General features: G+C 53.1%; 1 protein-coding gene across 3 annotated transcripts in view; it reads right to left on the bottom strand.

Annotated features, from left to right (window-relative positions):
* STUM (stum, mechanosensory transduction mediator homolog) overlaps positions 1-16400 on the bottom strand; it is a 60871-nt gene that overhangs the window by 13021 nt on the left and 31450 nt on the right. The gene's annotated exons all lie outside the window — the stretch shown is intronic.

Below are 16400 nucleotides of genomic sequence, written 5' to 3'. Positions count from 1 at the left end.
TTCCCTGGCCTCCTCCACCATCAAAGCCAGCCGTGTCGCAGCTTCGCTCCTCTGACCTCTGCTTCCATCCTTGTGTCTTCTCTCTCTGACTCTGACCCTCCCGTCTTCCTCTTATAAGGACCCTTGTGATTACATTGGGCCCATCAGATAATCTGGGGTAATCCCCGCGTTTTAAGATCCTTAACTTGGTCGCATCTGCAAAGTCCTTTTTACCATATAAGGTAGCACACTCACAGGTTCTGGGGATCAGGGTGTGGGCATCTTGGGGAGGGCGTTATTCTGCCCACCACACTGTCTTCCACCCTGTATTAATCTTGTGTTTCTGATGCTTTGACATCGGGGGTCTTGCTGACCCTGGGGAGGCGCCCCTTCCCAGGGCTAGCTGACTCCTAAAGACAGTAAAGGACTTTCTTAGGCAAACCAGCCAATCCGGAGCCCACACCCTAGCCATGTGCTTTATGGGCTCTCCCACTCCTGGCCGCTATAGCCCTGCCCCAATCCCCAGGTCCAGGTGCCGGACGACTAGGACAGCCCTGAGCCCCAGAGCCCGTCCTAAGGCTGCTTGCCCTGCCTTGCCGTTCCTTCCCACGGAAACCACAGTAAAGGCTCCTGCCCACATTCCGCCCTCACGCCCTCTGCCTCTTGACTGTCCCTGGAGCTTCCTCAGTGCCCCCCATGGTATGGTGTGCCCCCTCCTCTTAGGAACTGTGAGTAACAAGCGCTCTTTTCAACTGCCATTGTCTTCCTGATCCATTGGCCTCACCATACCTAAATAATAATAAAACCTACATTTTAAGGTACGCGCGCACACACACACACAGACTCAAGAATTAAGCACCTTGTCCAGGGTCACAATCATAGGTGGGCATTGAACCCACCGCTGTCTGATGCCAATGGCCATGCTCCTGGCGCCCCGCGCAGCCTCACAGGTGGAGATGACCTGCTAAACCAGGTGCAGGTGAGAAAGCAGGCCATGGGGAAACCGGCCAACAGACCAAGGACCATTCTCACATTTCTTACAGTTCCTGCTTCTGGAGGAAGCTGCCTGGGCATCAATGTTCCTTCCTCTCTGCACTCTGGCTCCTGGCCCTTCCCGGCCCAAACTTGGTGGCTCCCGCTGGCTTCCTGACGTGGCCTTCCCTTCGGTCCACACCCTTGCACCACAGATCCAAGGCTGACCCCTGAGTCTGCCTATTTCTGATACCCACCCTGCCCCATCCTCTCCGTCATCTTAGCAACTGCCGCCGACATGTTTTTCTGCCTCCTGAGTGGCTGACAGCATCTCTGAGGTCCCAGGCGGCATCCCATCCCCCTTTCTGCCCCCTGCCTCCAGCACAGTGCAGTGTATACACAGTAGGTGGCCTGTGGAGATCCAAAGAAATGCAAGCAGTGTTAAGTGCATCCTCAGACCACCTGTGTCATCACCTGTGGAATTTGTTTAAAATGCAGATGCCTGGGTCCCACTTGAGATCTGACTGTCTGAGGGGTGGCCCCAGAATCTGAATTTCCAAGCAAGTTTCTCCCTTCACTCAAATAGTGATAATACTCTCTAAAGTGTGAGAGCCACAGAGTCAAGATCAATCAACCGACTAACCAGCCATTCTGTGTTCCTGGCACAGAGCCCAGGGTGGCCCTATGGGAGATGGGGGCAGGGGAAGACCATTCTCCCATTCTCACCAAATGGACATCCAGCCAGGCGTACAGAGCGTTTGCTGGACCCTCCTTCCCGGAGGATGAGGCTGGGCTGCAACACTTGAGTCTCGCAGTGGCTCATTCAAAAACCTGACTCAGCTCCTGCCCTCCAGGGCACCCCGAGTAGCAAGGGAGCTCATTATCGCCACCTGACAGAGGAGGAAGCGGGCAGGGAGCTTGCCCAGGTTTGCAGAGGTGCAGGTGAGGGAGCTGGCACTTGAACCTCAGCCTCCTGCCAGGGGGAGGAGGAGGGCAGGGGTGCAGTGAAGGAAGGAGTGGTGACACGAAGGAGGGGATGGGGACGAGGTGGAGGGCTCGGAATGCCTGGATAAGGGGTTTCCCCCAATCTGTAGGACACGGGGCTCTGACGAAGAGTTTTGAACAGGAGAGTGATATGATGGAAGCAGCGACTTAAGAAAGTTAATTTGTCAGCAAGGTGCAGGGTGGATTGAAAGTGTCCGAGATGAAAAAGACAAACTCGCGGAAAGCAGCGGCTGAGAAGTGATGGGGACAGGGACTCAGGGCTTGGTAGTAGACACAGGCGGAAACAGAGGACTCAGGGACCATTAGGAAGTGGGTGCCACCATCCTTTGCCTCTGCTAACATATCACGCATGTGGGATACGAGATGAACATGAGCTGATGCCATTAAAAAAGAGAACACTACTGAAGAAGGAAGATGGTAGAAGATGAACAGGACCAAATGGGGAAAATATTAATTTTATTTTTAATTTTTATTTTTTAAAAAATTCTTCTCCCCCAAGCTCCCCCAACCCGGGTACATAGTTGCATATTCTAGTTGTGAGTGCCTCTGGTTGTGCTGTGTGGGACGCCCCTCAGCGTGGCCTAATGAGTAGTGCCACGTCCGCTCCCAGGATCTGAACCAGCAAAAACCCTGGGCCGCCGAAGCGGAGCGTGCAAACTTAACCACTCGGCCACGGGGCTGGCCCCAATATTAATTTTAATTAATTAAAATAATTTCAATTATTTAATTCTAATTTAATTATTTTATTTAATTAATAATTGTTAGCTAATAATTATTAATTAAATAAAATAAAAATTAATTAAAATTAAATTCAGTAAAAATAATTAATAACACAGATGCCATTTCCCACACATCTACAGTGTGCTGCACTGTACTACCCTCTCTCTGCCTACCTCACCTCTAATTCTTACATCCATTGAGGGTGGTTATTATCATCCCCATTTTACAGATGGAGAAACCAAAGCTCAGACAGGATAAGTGACTTGCCCACATAGCACAGCCCAGATTACAACCCAGATCTCTCTAATTTAGAAGACTGAGTTCTTTTCAGCCTAGGATGTTCCATCCTTACATTAAAAAATAAGGAAAGTTGGTAGAGCCGCTGTGGAAAACAGTATGGCCATTCCTCAAAAAATTAAAAATAGAATTACCATATCATCCAGCAATTCCACTTCTAGGTATATACCCAAAGGAATTGAAAGCAGGGTCTCAAAGAGATACTTGTACACCCATGTTCATAGCAGCATTATTCTCAATAGCAGAGGCAACCCAAGCGTCTATAGATGGATGAATAGATAAGCAAAATGTGGTCTATCCATATAATGGAATATTATTCAGCCTTATAAAGGAAGGAAAATTTGCCACAGACTACAACACAGATGAACCTTGTGGGCATTATGCTAATCGAAATAAACCTGTCACAAAAAGGCAAATACTGTATGATTCTAATTATATGAGGAACTTAGAGGGGTCAAATTCATAGAGACAGAAAGTAGACCAGTGGTTTCCAGGGGCTGGGGGAGGGGGAAGTGGGGAGTGATTGTTAAAGGGGACAGAGTTCCAGCTGGAGAAGATGAAAAGTTCTGGAGGTGGCTGGCGGTGATGGCTGCACAACACTGTGAATGTGCTTGATGCCACCGAACTGTATACTTAAGAATGGTAAAGACAGTAAATTTCAGGCTATATGTATTTTACCACAATAGAAAGAATTGAAAAAAAAAAAAAAAGAAGGAAAGAAACTTCATCCTTAATGATTTTCAAAACACCTGGAACCTCTCCACTCTCCCTTGCCCCGGCCAGCGGCCTGCACAGCAGATGGCACCCTGACCTGTGGCCCGCAGCGTCCTGACTCCATGGGATCTGGCTGCGATCCTGCGACCCTCTGTCTCTTGGTAGCTGTGGCCTCGCCTCAGTCTTCCCGCCTAGGAAACGGGAACATGTTTTTATCAGACTGAAACATATGAAATTTTCACTTTGGCAGGTGAAGAAGAGTTGTATAGCAGCGATTTCATACAGCTCAGCCCAATATGCATATGAGAATTTTGAGCATAAGGGACTCAGAGAGTCTTAGAGTTAGAAGCTCATCCGGTCCATCTGGTGTCAAAAGATGGAATCTCACCAGAGTTGCCACACTGATGAGAGGCCATGGGGCCTCTTCGTGCACCTGCCTGCTTGCCATAAGACAGGGAGGCCTCGAGAACCCACTGTTCGACGGACACACGGGCTCTGCAAAATGAGTGACATCAGCAAAGACGCAGGCTTATCTGCTGGGAAAAGATGGGCTGGCCCGCATTTTACTTAAAGAGGAGACAACCTTAAATAGCACGTGTGCGGTGTGGGCCGGCACTGCTCTTTTCCCCACACTGACATATTCGTGCTAGCTCTAAGACGCCTATAAAAACATAAGCACCTGGCACACACGCTGACTTGGGCAGTATATACATGTATTAGCTGCAGTTGCATTAATTTGGATAAATTAATCATTATTAATTAATTTAATTATTATTAACTTGGATAAATAATCTCATTAATCAGGAAACAATAGTAATAGGTCCCTTTTGCCATATAAGGTATCATAGGCCATAGAAGGAAAGGATTAAGTAAATGGATTTATAATAGAAAAACATCATTTTAATCTATTCAGCAGGAAATTTAAAATACAATTTTAGCACATTTTCATATAAAAAGGTGTTAATTATTTTAAGTGTGTCTTACCCACTAAATGAAGAGCCTTCCCCGAAGGCAGTGAGTTATTCTAATTTATTCCATGTGCCAAGGCTGGGTCCTGGAATACGGAGTCCAGACAAGCCAGCGTTGGCGGCTTGGCCCAGCCCCACCCTGGAAGCTCCCTCTCTGGTGGGAACACTGGGTCACAAAGGAACACGGACGAATTCTGTTTGGTTGTATCAGGGGGGACTTCACAGAAGAGGTGTCCGGGAGAGGTCTGGAAAACTGATGGGAAGTCGGCAAGGGAAGGAGGAAGGGAGAGCCCCCAGAGAGCCCAGCCTGTCCGTGAGAAGCTCGGAGGGTGACTGGAGACTCGGAGTGGCACAGGGCAGCTGGGCACAGGGGGCATCCAGGGCAGTGGTGACAAACGAGGCTGGCTTGTATTTTAATTAAAAACTTCACAGATTAAAAGAATGCCGCTGGAGGTGGGCAGGGTCAGACTGAAGATGGCCGGAAGATCTCTGCTGCGGAGTCCGGCTTCCTCTTCCAGGCCACAGGCAGCCACCGGGAGGGGTTTCAGTGGGGAGCTAGACGATCAGGTTTGAAGTTTAGAACAAATGCTGCGACCTCAAGGGGAGGATGGGGCTGAAGGGGTGAGGCTGAAGGCTGAGAGGACAGATGCGGCAAAAGAGGAGACAAGGAGGGAAGTGGGGCGTGGCAGTGAGCAGGAGGTGAGAAGGACCCCCCCCCCACCGAGGAAGAGGAGGCAGTGTCCCAGGATTGGGTGACCTGCTGCATGTCGGGAAAGGGAGAGAAGTGGGCACGGAACGGGTGTGGGTTTCTGATTTTCCACTCTACGTGGTGAGGGTGGAGCTGTGAACCAGGTGGGAAAGCTGGAGAGGGCAGAGTCCATCGGCTGAGGAGAGCCAGCAGGAGACAGGGACTCGGAGGGGCCGACCTCCGGCCCTGGAGGAAGCCACCGCAGTGAGTGAGGTCACCCCAGGAGGGCAGGGAAGTCAAGGAAAGAAGACCAAGGGAAGACCCGGGCGGGCATCAGGATCTTACGGTGAGCAAGGAAAGAGACCACAAGAAGATGGAGGGGGAGCCATCAGAGAGGTGAGGGAGGGTGTTTCATCCAGAAACAGGAGAGGAGAGTCCCAAGGAAGAGAAGAGGTGGGCAGGGTCGCCTGCTGCAGAGAAGGTGAGGGGACTAGGTGGAATCAGGGGTCTGAGTAGGCCACAGGCAGCCTCAGTGAGGATGACCAGGCAGGGAGCAGGGTGTTGGAGGTTTGAGGCAAGAATGAGCGGTGGATCCCAGCACAGAGGTGAGGACCACTCTTCCGAAAAGTACATGGGACAAACTCTAGCTTGTTTATCTGCTGAGTACAGGCTGCCGGGGAGGCGAGGACCAGGATATAGTTGTTTAGGGATAAGCGGATGTCACAGTTCTTGATAAGACCAGACGGTGAAGGGCGGGGCATCTACAGCATTTTCCAACCCCGTCTGTGCATCCGAATTCTCAAACTGAGGCTTATGAAAATGCAGATTCTAGAGCCCCACCTCTAGACCACCAAAGGCACAGGGATGAATCCAGAGACTGCTTGCTTAAAAAATAGGAGAAAGATTCCCCCAGGCCCAGCCCCATGGCATATGGTTAAGTTCAGCGCACTCTGCTTCAGCAGCCCAGTTTCGAGGGTTTGGATCCTGGGCGCAGACCTACACCACTCGTCAGCCATGTTGTGGTGGTGACCTATATACAAAACAGCTCAGGGCCAATCTTCCTCAAGCAAAAAATAAAAAAATAATAAAAAATAAAAGAACATTCCCCCAGCTGATTCTAATGCACCATCAGGTTTGAGAATCCTTTCTGAGTGGGGGAGACGTTGGCCTTGCAGATACAGAGCCAGAAAACCACACAACCTTGTAGGAAATCAGTCCACAATTCTGGCCTCTTGCTCTGTCCCACAGCGTTCCCCATATGACTCAGTGCTGAGTCGAGGAGACTACCCTCTGTGGCAGAGGCAGGGGGCAGGGGTGCTGGGCATAACGTTCCTGGGGGAGCCAAGGCCCGGCCAACATCAACTGGCACAAAGGGAACTGATGGTAATGAACTCGGCTGACGACACCTGCAACTTAGGCGGGACACGCAATGCAAGTCCTCCCAGATCCTGAGGAAGAAAGGCCTGAGGAGGACCCCTACCCCCATCCACGCCCCATGGACACTTACAGCAAAGACACTCGCAGGCTCTGCCACCACAGCCCCCTCTGGCCGCCATCACTCTGCGGAGGTCACTGGCTTCCACAAGGAGCTCAGGGCTCACACCCCAGATGCAGGCGGGCAGGGAGGGGAAAGCGTTCATCCACTTCCATCCTGGAAGTCCCTGAGGGCTCCTACGGGACCTCCTCCAGCCCAGCCCCCCACTTCGGTCAGGCGCTGGACAAGGAGCAGCCCGAGGTGGGCTGGTGCTGTCCCCCGTCAGGGGAGGGCCAGCTCTGCTCCTTCAAGACAGAACCTGGGGGCTGGAAGCGTCCCTCACGGGCCCTTCAGGTTCAGCTGTTGTCACGACCCACGTGGGAGCCGTGGAAGGCGCTGGGCTGGGGAGGGGCTCTCAAGGCCTCTTGGAATGCAGGGGGGAAGGGCAGAGCTGTCTTCTGAAGCAGCTGCTTTCTGTAAAACGTGCTCTCCTGGGACCGAGGCCAGGAAGTCTAGTGGGATCCCAGAAGTCACCTGCAGCTGGCTCTGCACTCGTTAAGATGTGCTGCTCGTCAGCGGCCGTGACTTACACCTGGACGCCCTCCGTCACTCCTCCAGCGAGGGCTGGTGGAGCACAGCCGTCTTACCAGCACAACCTTGAATTCGAGCTTCGGGGGGACAGGAAGGAGATGTAAGGGGAGACCCGTCCTGGAATTCACAGCAGATTTGGAAGGACAAGCCTCACCCTACGGAGCAGGACCACTGCCCACGGCTGTCTAGTTCACAGCCAGAACGAGACGAATGGGAGCTCATGCTCAGGGTCACACTCAGCGCCATGAAGCTTCAGTTCTCAAGCCTGCGGGGCGTAGGAAACAATGGAGACTGTGCTACCGACGCACCTTCCCGGGCCCCACTGCCCTGAGATTCCCGTTCAGCAAGTCCAGCCATCATCTTTTCATCACTGTGCAATTATTTCAGCCGGCAATGGAAAAGGAAAGGAAAGAGAAGTGACGAGAAGCCCACGAATGATTCTGGGCAAAAGTCCTAGGAAGACAGAATGAGGACAATCTGAACGTACCCAGGGTCTGCGTGCCCATGGCCTGTACTCAGGGGAGGTCTGTGGACAATGAGGCTTCAGTCCTCAATGGGGATCTGCACCCTCCTCCTGGCATGCCTACTGCTTTGGTTCTGATTTCTTAAGAAATGGGGCAGAGGGGCCGGCCCGGTGGCAGAGTGGTTAAGTCCACTCACTCCACTTTGGCGGCCCAGGGTTCACGAGTTCAGATCCCAGGCACACACTTATGCACGGCTCATCCAGCCACGCTGTGGCAGCATCCCACATATAAAATAGAGGAAGATGGGCATAGATGTTAACTCAGGGCCAATATTCCTCATCAAAAAAAAAAGAAACAAAAGAAAATTTAAAAAAAGAAAAGGGGTAGAAAGGGGTGAGGAGTTTGGACATTGTGTGTTCATGTACACTGTGGGAAGGCACTATTTTTTCAGCTCAAAAACTCTGGAACAGTGTACGAGGAGAAGGCTGTGCTAGGCGGGCAGGGAAGACGCATGCAGACCACCCCGAGCAGGACCACGTGTGTCTTAGAGGATGAAGGGAATCACTGTGGGCTGAGGGCGCGGGCAGCCCAGGGTTCGAGGCTGCGAGGGTCGGTGTGGACAGCTGTGCCCTCACCCAGAAAGCGTGTTGTGGCCCCGGCACTGGTCTGCACCCTTCACTTCCTGGCCGGCAAGGAATTTGCAAAGAGGAGGGAGACAGACCATCAAACCGAGACAGAACAGTGTAAGGCAAAACATGGACAGTTCTAGTATTTTCGTCGTCCTGACCACCCTCAAAGTTCTTCATAAGGAATCTGCCGGTGCCTTCGACCTGCGGCAAAATGGTCCGAGAACTGTTCACACCATTCCAGACAGCACACAGACGCCCACTGAGGTCACAGCAGGGTGTCGGAACGCGGGCTTTCAAGCGTTTGGCTGGGTGCACATCACTCGGCACCATAACGGGCGTTCCCTCTGCTATCAACAGCTCCTGGTGCCCCTTCTATCCACTGTGATCCATTAGAGATGGGACGTGAATTCATTCTGACTTGAACCTTTCCAAGCCTGCATTTCACGGAACAAAGATAACGAAGGGTGGACAGGTGGGCGTTCCATCCCCCCAGGAGAGAGCAGGTGTGAGGCATCCTGAACCACTTTGCCCTCGGCCCCAGCTGCTCTTCCAGGCCTGAGGCCCCTTCTTCTCTCGCCTCTCCACGGTCAGAAAGTACCAGCTCGGGGAACACACTCTGTACTCCTCCCTGGGGCTCCCGCAAAGGCTGGGGATCTGAGGCTTGAGGAGCTCAGGGAAGGCGGCCGAGTGGAAGTCTTCAGAAGGATGGGGGCCTGCACGTGAGTCCTTGGGGGATACCAGCCCTCGGTCGCTCCCATAGCCATGGGGTAGGGCTTGGATTTTCCAACTGAAAAGCCTTCGTAGCATAAAGGAAGGAGAACAGGGAGCCCCACTGGCTGGAACAGATAAATCTGTCACCCTTCCTTCTGAGGACAGAGGACAGAGACCAGCTCCCTCCTCTGTCCCTCTTGGTGCTTCCACCTTGATATCAGGCTGATTATTCCGCTGGAGGCTGGGTTGACTAAAGCCAATAATTAATTTTAATGGCGCTGGGCATTGCGTCAGCCTCCCTGGGCTTGTTAGCAAATGTCCCCTGCCAGATCCCCAGTGAGCTCCAAGACGTGTTCCCGGCCCTGGACGGCCTGTGAGGGGCTGGGGGCTGCAGAACGGAACTGGACACCTTAGGGCTTTCTCAGCGGGGGCCCCAGATCGCCCCAGGATGCTGAGCCTGAGCAGAAACTTAACTACGTGGAATTCCTCAGTTCCCCAGTTCTGAGCTTGTCATTTCAGGTTCCAGGCTTACACACCAGAGGGAGAACCGAGGCAGCAGGGATGGGAGGGGGAGGGCCGTTGTGCAATGACCGGGGCAGGGGAACCCGGCCGGCACTGAGGCCCCTCAGGACCAGGCTTCGTCCTTCCCACCTTCCAGCAGGACCTGCGTCAAGGGTGGCCAGTCAGATGGGAAGACCAGCAAGGGCAGCCGCGGTGACATTTGTTGGAGGAGACAACACAGCTTCCCTCTCCTTAGAATTTGCAAGCTGACAAGATGAAATTTCCATGGATGGGTAGACACTGAGATTGAAAACAGACAGGGGCTCTGCCCAAGGTCACAGCTGCCAGGGAGCCTTTCTGAGATCACCACGAGAGCCTGCAACATGATGAAATCCAAAGGATCTCTCTGGGGATGGCAGCCGCGGAGAGCAGGGGTCCAGCCCTGCGTTGACCCCTTCCTTTAGTGCGTGTCCGTCATCCATGGGGGTGAGGCTAAGGCATCTGGGTTCATGACAGACCCTCGTCCAATCACCCGAATAAAATAACATTTGTGAAGCAACTGCCGTGTGCTCAGCACTGAGCCGGCTAAGTTGAGCCACTCTCCTTATTGATTCCAGCGTGGGGACAAGGCTGCCCTGGGCCTGCAGCACCCAAGTGCGTGTGAGGCCAAGTGTACCAGGCTAGGGGAGCTCATCACTGGGAGTGCCGGGGGGCTGTCCCCAGGTGCCCCAAACTGTGGCACATACACGGGGCATGCAGGAGGCCAGCGCCGCCCTTCAGCCCGCCCCCAGCCCTCAGCAGTAGGGTCCTGGTGGGCCTCTGCCATGTGCATCACTGGTGGTAGTGGGACATTTCCAATCATGCCGCCTAGGCCTGGAGGCTCGTTCCTGGGCACAACGTTGCCTCTTCCTTACGATCGCACCCAATTCATTTCATCCGTTCATTTTTCCTTGTCTTCAGGTAGCATTTATAAAGCACCTGCTGGGTGTCAAGAACTGGGCTAAATCCACATGTACCCAAACATAAGGAGCGTCCCGGCCCTAAGAATCTCACAGGGTGGAGAGAGAGACAAGCAAGCCACGGCGCACAACGCTACTTGGTCCGTCCTGCAAGATGAGGCCAGGCCAGGACAGCACTGGGGTTTCAAAGGTGGGCTCTGGCATTAGAAGGCCAGGCCCGAATGCCAGCTGCACCACTGAGATGCTGTGAGACCTCGACAACGACGCAACTCCTTAGACTTCAGTCTCCTCGTCCACGAGGTCAAGATCATGATAGTAGCCTGCCTAGCAGGGTGAAATGGGGGCCAGACTCGTGCATGGAAAGTATTCAGAACACCATATGCACTCAGTAAGAGACATCCGGGAGCGTGAGGAGGGTTCCCCCAGACTAGGGAGGCGGGTGATGGGGAAAGTCTTCCCCGGGAGGCGGTGCTGGAACAGAACCCTGAGGAAGGAGCTGTTCACTGTGAATACAAGCGTGAACTTGAGGATCTCAATGAATCCTGCTCTCTGAGTGGCTTGTAGCCAACGGCACGACTCTTCACTCCACCTTTTAAACAGAACGTATTATAATTGCTAAGTTCACTGTGTCGGCCTTGTGAAGCCAGAGGCTCCGTACACATCCATATGCCACAGTATTATGCAGCCAGGAAAAATTATAGTTACAATGACTACGCAGCAAGTCAGGCAAGCGCTTTAAGTGAAATTGTAAAAATAGTATGTAGACTGTACAGGGAACTATTTAAAAATATTTACATACGTGGACAAGGATATGAGTGTATTAAGCAAAATGAGAAACGTTTCGCCATGGCAGAATTATAGGGAGCTCTTTCTCTTCTTTCTAAAACAAACTCTCTTTTCAGTTAAAAAAGTGTTAGGCACCTGTTGAGAGCCAACTCTGCAAGGCTGTGCACAAAAGAGCATCTAGTGGCCCCAGAGAAGGCCAGGTGGCACTCAAGCAGTCTGACACCTGACACAGAAAAGAAAGGATGTCATGTGACTCTGCCAGGGCTGCGACAGAGCCCCTGTACTTCCTGGGACCCCACTGAATGCAGCCCCCAATCCTAGGGTGTCATTCCCAGGGAAGCAGGCACGGCAGGGAGCTCGCTCAGTGGGGCGCTTGGGCTCACCTGCTGGAGGCAGGATGAGAGGGAGGACACTGAGGGAAGACCCAGGGAAGGACCAGTCCCCAGAGGCCTAGAGGAGCCATTGCAGATTCATTTGGGTGGCCGCATGATGACAGCAGTGGAAAAGGAGGTGGCTCGGCTGAGTGGGTGCCCCGGCCTCCCAGAGGACCAGGGAGGAAGGAGGGAATGTGGAAGGAGGCCTGGGTGGGGCCCGCGCAGGTGCTCCCCATCTGACTGGGGACTCCGCTCAGGCCTGGCAGACACACCTGCTCCCTCCTGGAGCCGTGCCTTGCAGGTGGCCTGTGTGTGTGTGCTCCTATGCCAACTTCCTCCTGGGGCTCAGGGCACTGGCCCCAGGACATCTTTCTCCGAGCTGGGCTGACATTGCTGCTCATGCCCTGGGGACATGCCACACTTGCAGAGACAGGTTGTCCATTGTGGCCTTTATTTTGGAAGTAATCAACTCAAACAGGCCTAAATGACAAAGGGATTTATTGGGTCACGTAACTGGAAAAGTCCAGAAAGGCAGGATGGGGCAGTGGTTAGGGGTGTGTGCTCTCAGGTGAGACCGCTGAGTGTGATCCCTGGCTATCACTCACTGGCTGTGTGAACTTGGGAGAATTACTTGGCTTCTGGAGGTCTGTTTCCTCATCAGAAATTTTCAAACCTATTTCCATATCTGTAAGATAGGGGTTAGAATAATACCCATATCCACAGCTCTGTGTAAAGCTTAATACAGATTATGCATTTAAAGTGCCTGAGACATAACTAAGTGCTTAGTCGCTGTTCACTGTTTTTTTTTTTTCGAGGAAGATTAGCCCTGAGCTAACATCTACCACCAATCCCCCTCTTTTTTTGCTGAGGAAGATTGGCCCTGAGCTAAGATCTGTGCCCATCTTCCTTTACTTTATATGTGGGATGTCTGCCACAGCATGGTTTACTGTGCAGTGCTAGGTCTGTGCCCAGGATCTGAACTGGCGAACCCTGGGCCACTGAAGCGGAGCATGCAAACTTAACCACTGTGCCACTGGGCTGGCCCCCACTGTTCACTGTTTTGATTATTAGTAAGAATTCAGGATTGGTTTGATTCCATGGCTCAATGATTCAACAGAGACCCAACATCTTCCATATCTCTCCTCTGTCTTTCATGGTGTCAGCTTTATTGCAAGACCAACTTCCCTCATGGTGACAAAATGATTGCAGCAGTTCCAGGTTTCACATCCACATACCACTTGTCAGAGGAGACAGAACATTTCTGTCCTGGCATTCTAAGCAGGAGTCTTGAGATTTACCCAGAGAGGGCTGTTTAGGTCACATGCCCACCCTTGAACCAACGATTTGGCAAAGGAAATGGAAGGTACTTATTGGCTTAAGCAATTGGGCCCACCTCTGGAGCTAGAAGTGGGCTCAGCTTTCCCTGCAATGCCCAGGCTACATGAAGGAGGTATGGATTCCTGAGTGAAAATCTTAGTTTTGGGGGGAAGTGAGAAGAGGGTAAAACGAGGCTGGTAAGTGGTCAGTGACGTTCACTAACAGAGGGGAAATACGTTACAAAATCCAGCAGAGAAATGATAAATTGGACCATCTTTTTCCAAATGGAGGTGTGGTGGTTTTAAAAGATGACCCCAAATTCTCTGACACTCTTCCATCAGAGGTGTGGTCCACATTCCTTCCTCTTAAACTGTGCTCCGTGACTGACCGACAGAACACCAGACGTGGGAGTGAAAATGCCTCCAGGTGACCCCAGCCATCTGGTCACCCTGGTCTTCAAGTCTTTCCAGCTGAGGCCCCAGACATCATGGAGCAGTGCATCCTCCTGTCCAAATTTCTGACCCACAGAATTGATGGGCATCACAAAATGGCTTTTTCGTGCCATTACATTTGGGGATGGCTTGCTGGGCAGCAGTAGATAACCGAACAGTCATGTCACGGGGCTACATGTCCCTGGTGGGGAAGGAGGGGTAGGAGGAAGTGGGTCAGGCTGTTTGGTCCTTAGAGCAATCACTTAGCATCCTTCTGGAATCCTAGAGGGCCCGTCCTGCTTGGCTCCTGGGCACTGGGTGCTTACTCCCACTCCACTAACAGAGCCCTGCCCAAACTAAGCGAGGATATCCAACGCGAGTCAGGGATTCTGGTAGGCTGACACCGCACTGGAGCAATGCTACTGCTACTATGCCATATGATCAAAACCCAAGGCTGCTGGGCCGTGTAGGAAATGACCTTGAGCCACACAACTGGAACATGAGGCTCACTGGCCCTGCGGCTGGGCCACTCTGACTTCTGTGCCTCCTGGACTCAGGACTGGGTGTGTCTTGCCTCTCCCTCCAAGCCTCCATTCCATCAAGGGATGACAGGCTGAGCCGGATGCAGGAAGGAGGACCATGGGGGACCACGAGGCAACGGGGAGAGAGAGAGGAAGGGCCAGGGAGGAGGGGCTCCCTCAGGACCTTTCTAGGTGGACAGGGACGGACTAGTAAGCCAGTGAGGAGGAAAATAGCCTTGATTTATACTGCCTTTGGGCTGGACAAGTGTGCTTGGTTGTCTGCAGAAAGTACCTCCCCACCTGCCAACAGTCACAAGTATAACCACTATTATGACCATGATTATGGATCTTAATTCATTACCATTAAAAACATCACCTCACCCAATTCCCACAGCAATCCATGTGTCTTTATCCTCATTTGACAGACAAGACCCATAATAACGGTGCATTAACCCTCTGTCGTAGACGGCAGAAAGGGCCCCAATTCTCTACCCCCTGCACCCATGTAGTTTGCAATGTGACTTTGCAACTCCTCCCATTTAAAAGCTAGAGTCTGTTTCCCCAGCCTTTGAATCCAGGTCGGCCTTGTGACTTTCACGGGCCTATATAATGTGGTAGAGGTGGCATTGTGCCAGTTCTCTGCTGAGGCCACAAGGGCCACACGTGCCTTCCCTTGCCCTCGTAGAGCTCTATTGGGCCACCGTGTGAACAAGCCCAGCTAGCCTGCTGGAGGATGGGGCCGCAGGGGGAGAGGCCCCGGCCATCCCGGCTGAGAACGGCCCATCTGAGCCCGGCCCAGACTGCAACCCACAGAACCTGGACTAAACAAATGGCTATTGTTTCAAGCCACTAAGTTCTGGGGAGGTTTGTTAAGCAGCAACAGCTAACTGAGCCATCAGCTGTGCCTGTCCTCACAAACCTGGTGGCCCCCAGGAAAGGGCAAGGAGAGGCCTGAGCCTGGGGCCCCTCAGCTCCATCAGAGAACAAGAGAGGAGGGGGCCCTTCTTCCAGCCGGCCCCCTGGGACTGGAGAAAGCCTTTCCAGGAAATAGGAGCCAAACAAGTGATCCACTTCCCATGGACTGTCCTTCAGAAGGGACCCCCACGGGGGCAGCACTTCAGGACCCACCTGCTGGTTTCTTAAAGGGGCAAAGAGCAGAATGGATTTGATGCACCTGCTTTTTAACAAGAAACTTCTTTCAGGAAAGAATCAAGAACCAAAACCAGCTGTCGTGATGGGGGCCTTCCCTCCGCAGGTCCGAGAGGCTTGGTCCTGACTTCCTTGCCCAGGGCAGGGGCCAGCTCAGTCATCTCAGCGCCAGCCTTGGTACTGGGGGAGCTGCGGGCAAGACCCTGGGACCAAAGCTTCCAAGAGGAGGCTGGGAACACTGGTGCCACTATGGCTGCAGGGTGACTAAGCCAAGGGGGCCGGGGGGGGGGGGGTGGGAAGAGACACAGGCAGAAGCTGTGATGCCTGAGGGCGCGGCCCCGTGAGTGAGGAAGGAGGGGAGGACAGGAGCTTGGCGGGCTGCAGTAAAAACGGAAAAAAAGTAGATTTCAGTGGAATCCCAGAGGAACCTTGGAGGCTGCAAAGGGTCTTGAACAAGACTGCTCAGGAGCCTGGCCGCAGCAAGTCCAGGTGGTGGCTCTGCCTGAGCTGCACAGCCTCTCAGTGACCCGGGGGGGTCCAGGCAGGCTCAGGAAGGAACTTGCTAGGGAGTGCGAGCCCCTCAGCACCAGCTCCTGCCCGGAGAGCCCCCTCTTCTCAGCTGATTTTGCTGGTTTCCTGCTCTTCTCCCACCCACCCTCTCTGCTCATAATCCCTCCCACTGTACAACCACTGAGCTTGCCGGCTCGGGGCCCAGGAGGCTCCATGAGCAGCCCACGCCTGGCACTGGGCCCCCCCGCCCCGCCACCCCGGCCTCGGATCCCGCTCTGTGTTATCCGCAGTAGAGCTGCTCTCTCACCCCAGTGCAAGGCCTTCGAGAGCCCCGCCTGGCCCGGTTCATCTCCAAGGCCCCTCCATTGCCTAGAAGAATTATCGGCACGTAGAAGGTACTAAGCATCTAATGAATCTGAATGTACTAGACTTACTTCATGTGACCGTAATAAGGACAACTCCTGGGTGGAGGGCGGTGCAGGAAGTTACACTCCGTCCCATGCACGAGCTATGAGCCCTCTGGCCAAAAGGTAAGAGGGCCTACTCTGAACCCCGCCTTCTTGGGTTTGAGCCCTGGCCCTGCCACTTACCACCTTGGACAAGTCACTTCACCTCTCTGTGCCTCAGTTTCCTCCTCTGA

This window comes from Equus asinus, chromosome 30 (assembly GCF_041296235.1).
Source record: "Equus asinus isolate D_3611 breed Donkey chromosome 30, EquAss-T2T_v2, whole genome shotgun sequence".
Lineage (NCBI taxonomy): Eukaryota > Metazoa > Chordata > Mammalia > Perissodactyla > Equidae > Equus > Equus asinus.
The sequence above is the reverse complement of the archived record's forward strand: the minus strand, read 5'-3'. Positions and strand labels throughout refer to the sequence as shown.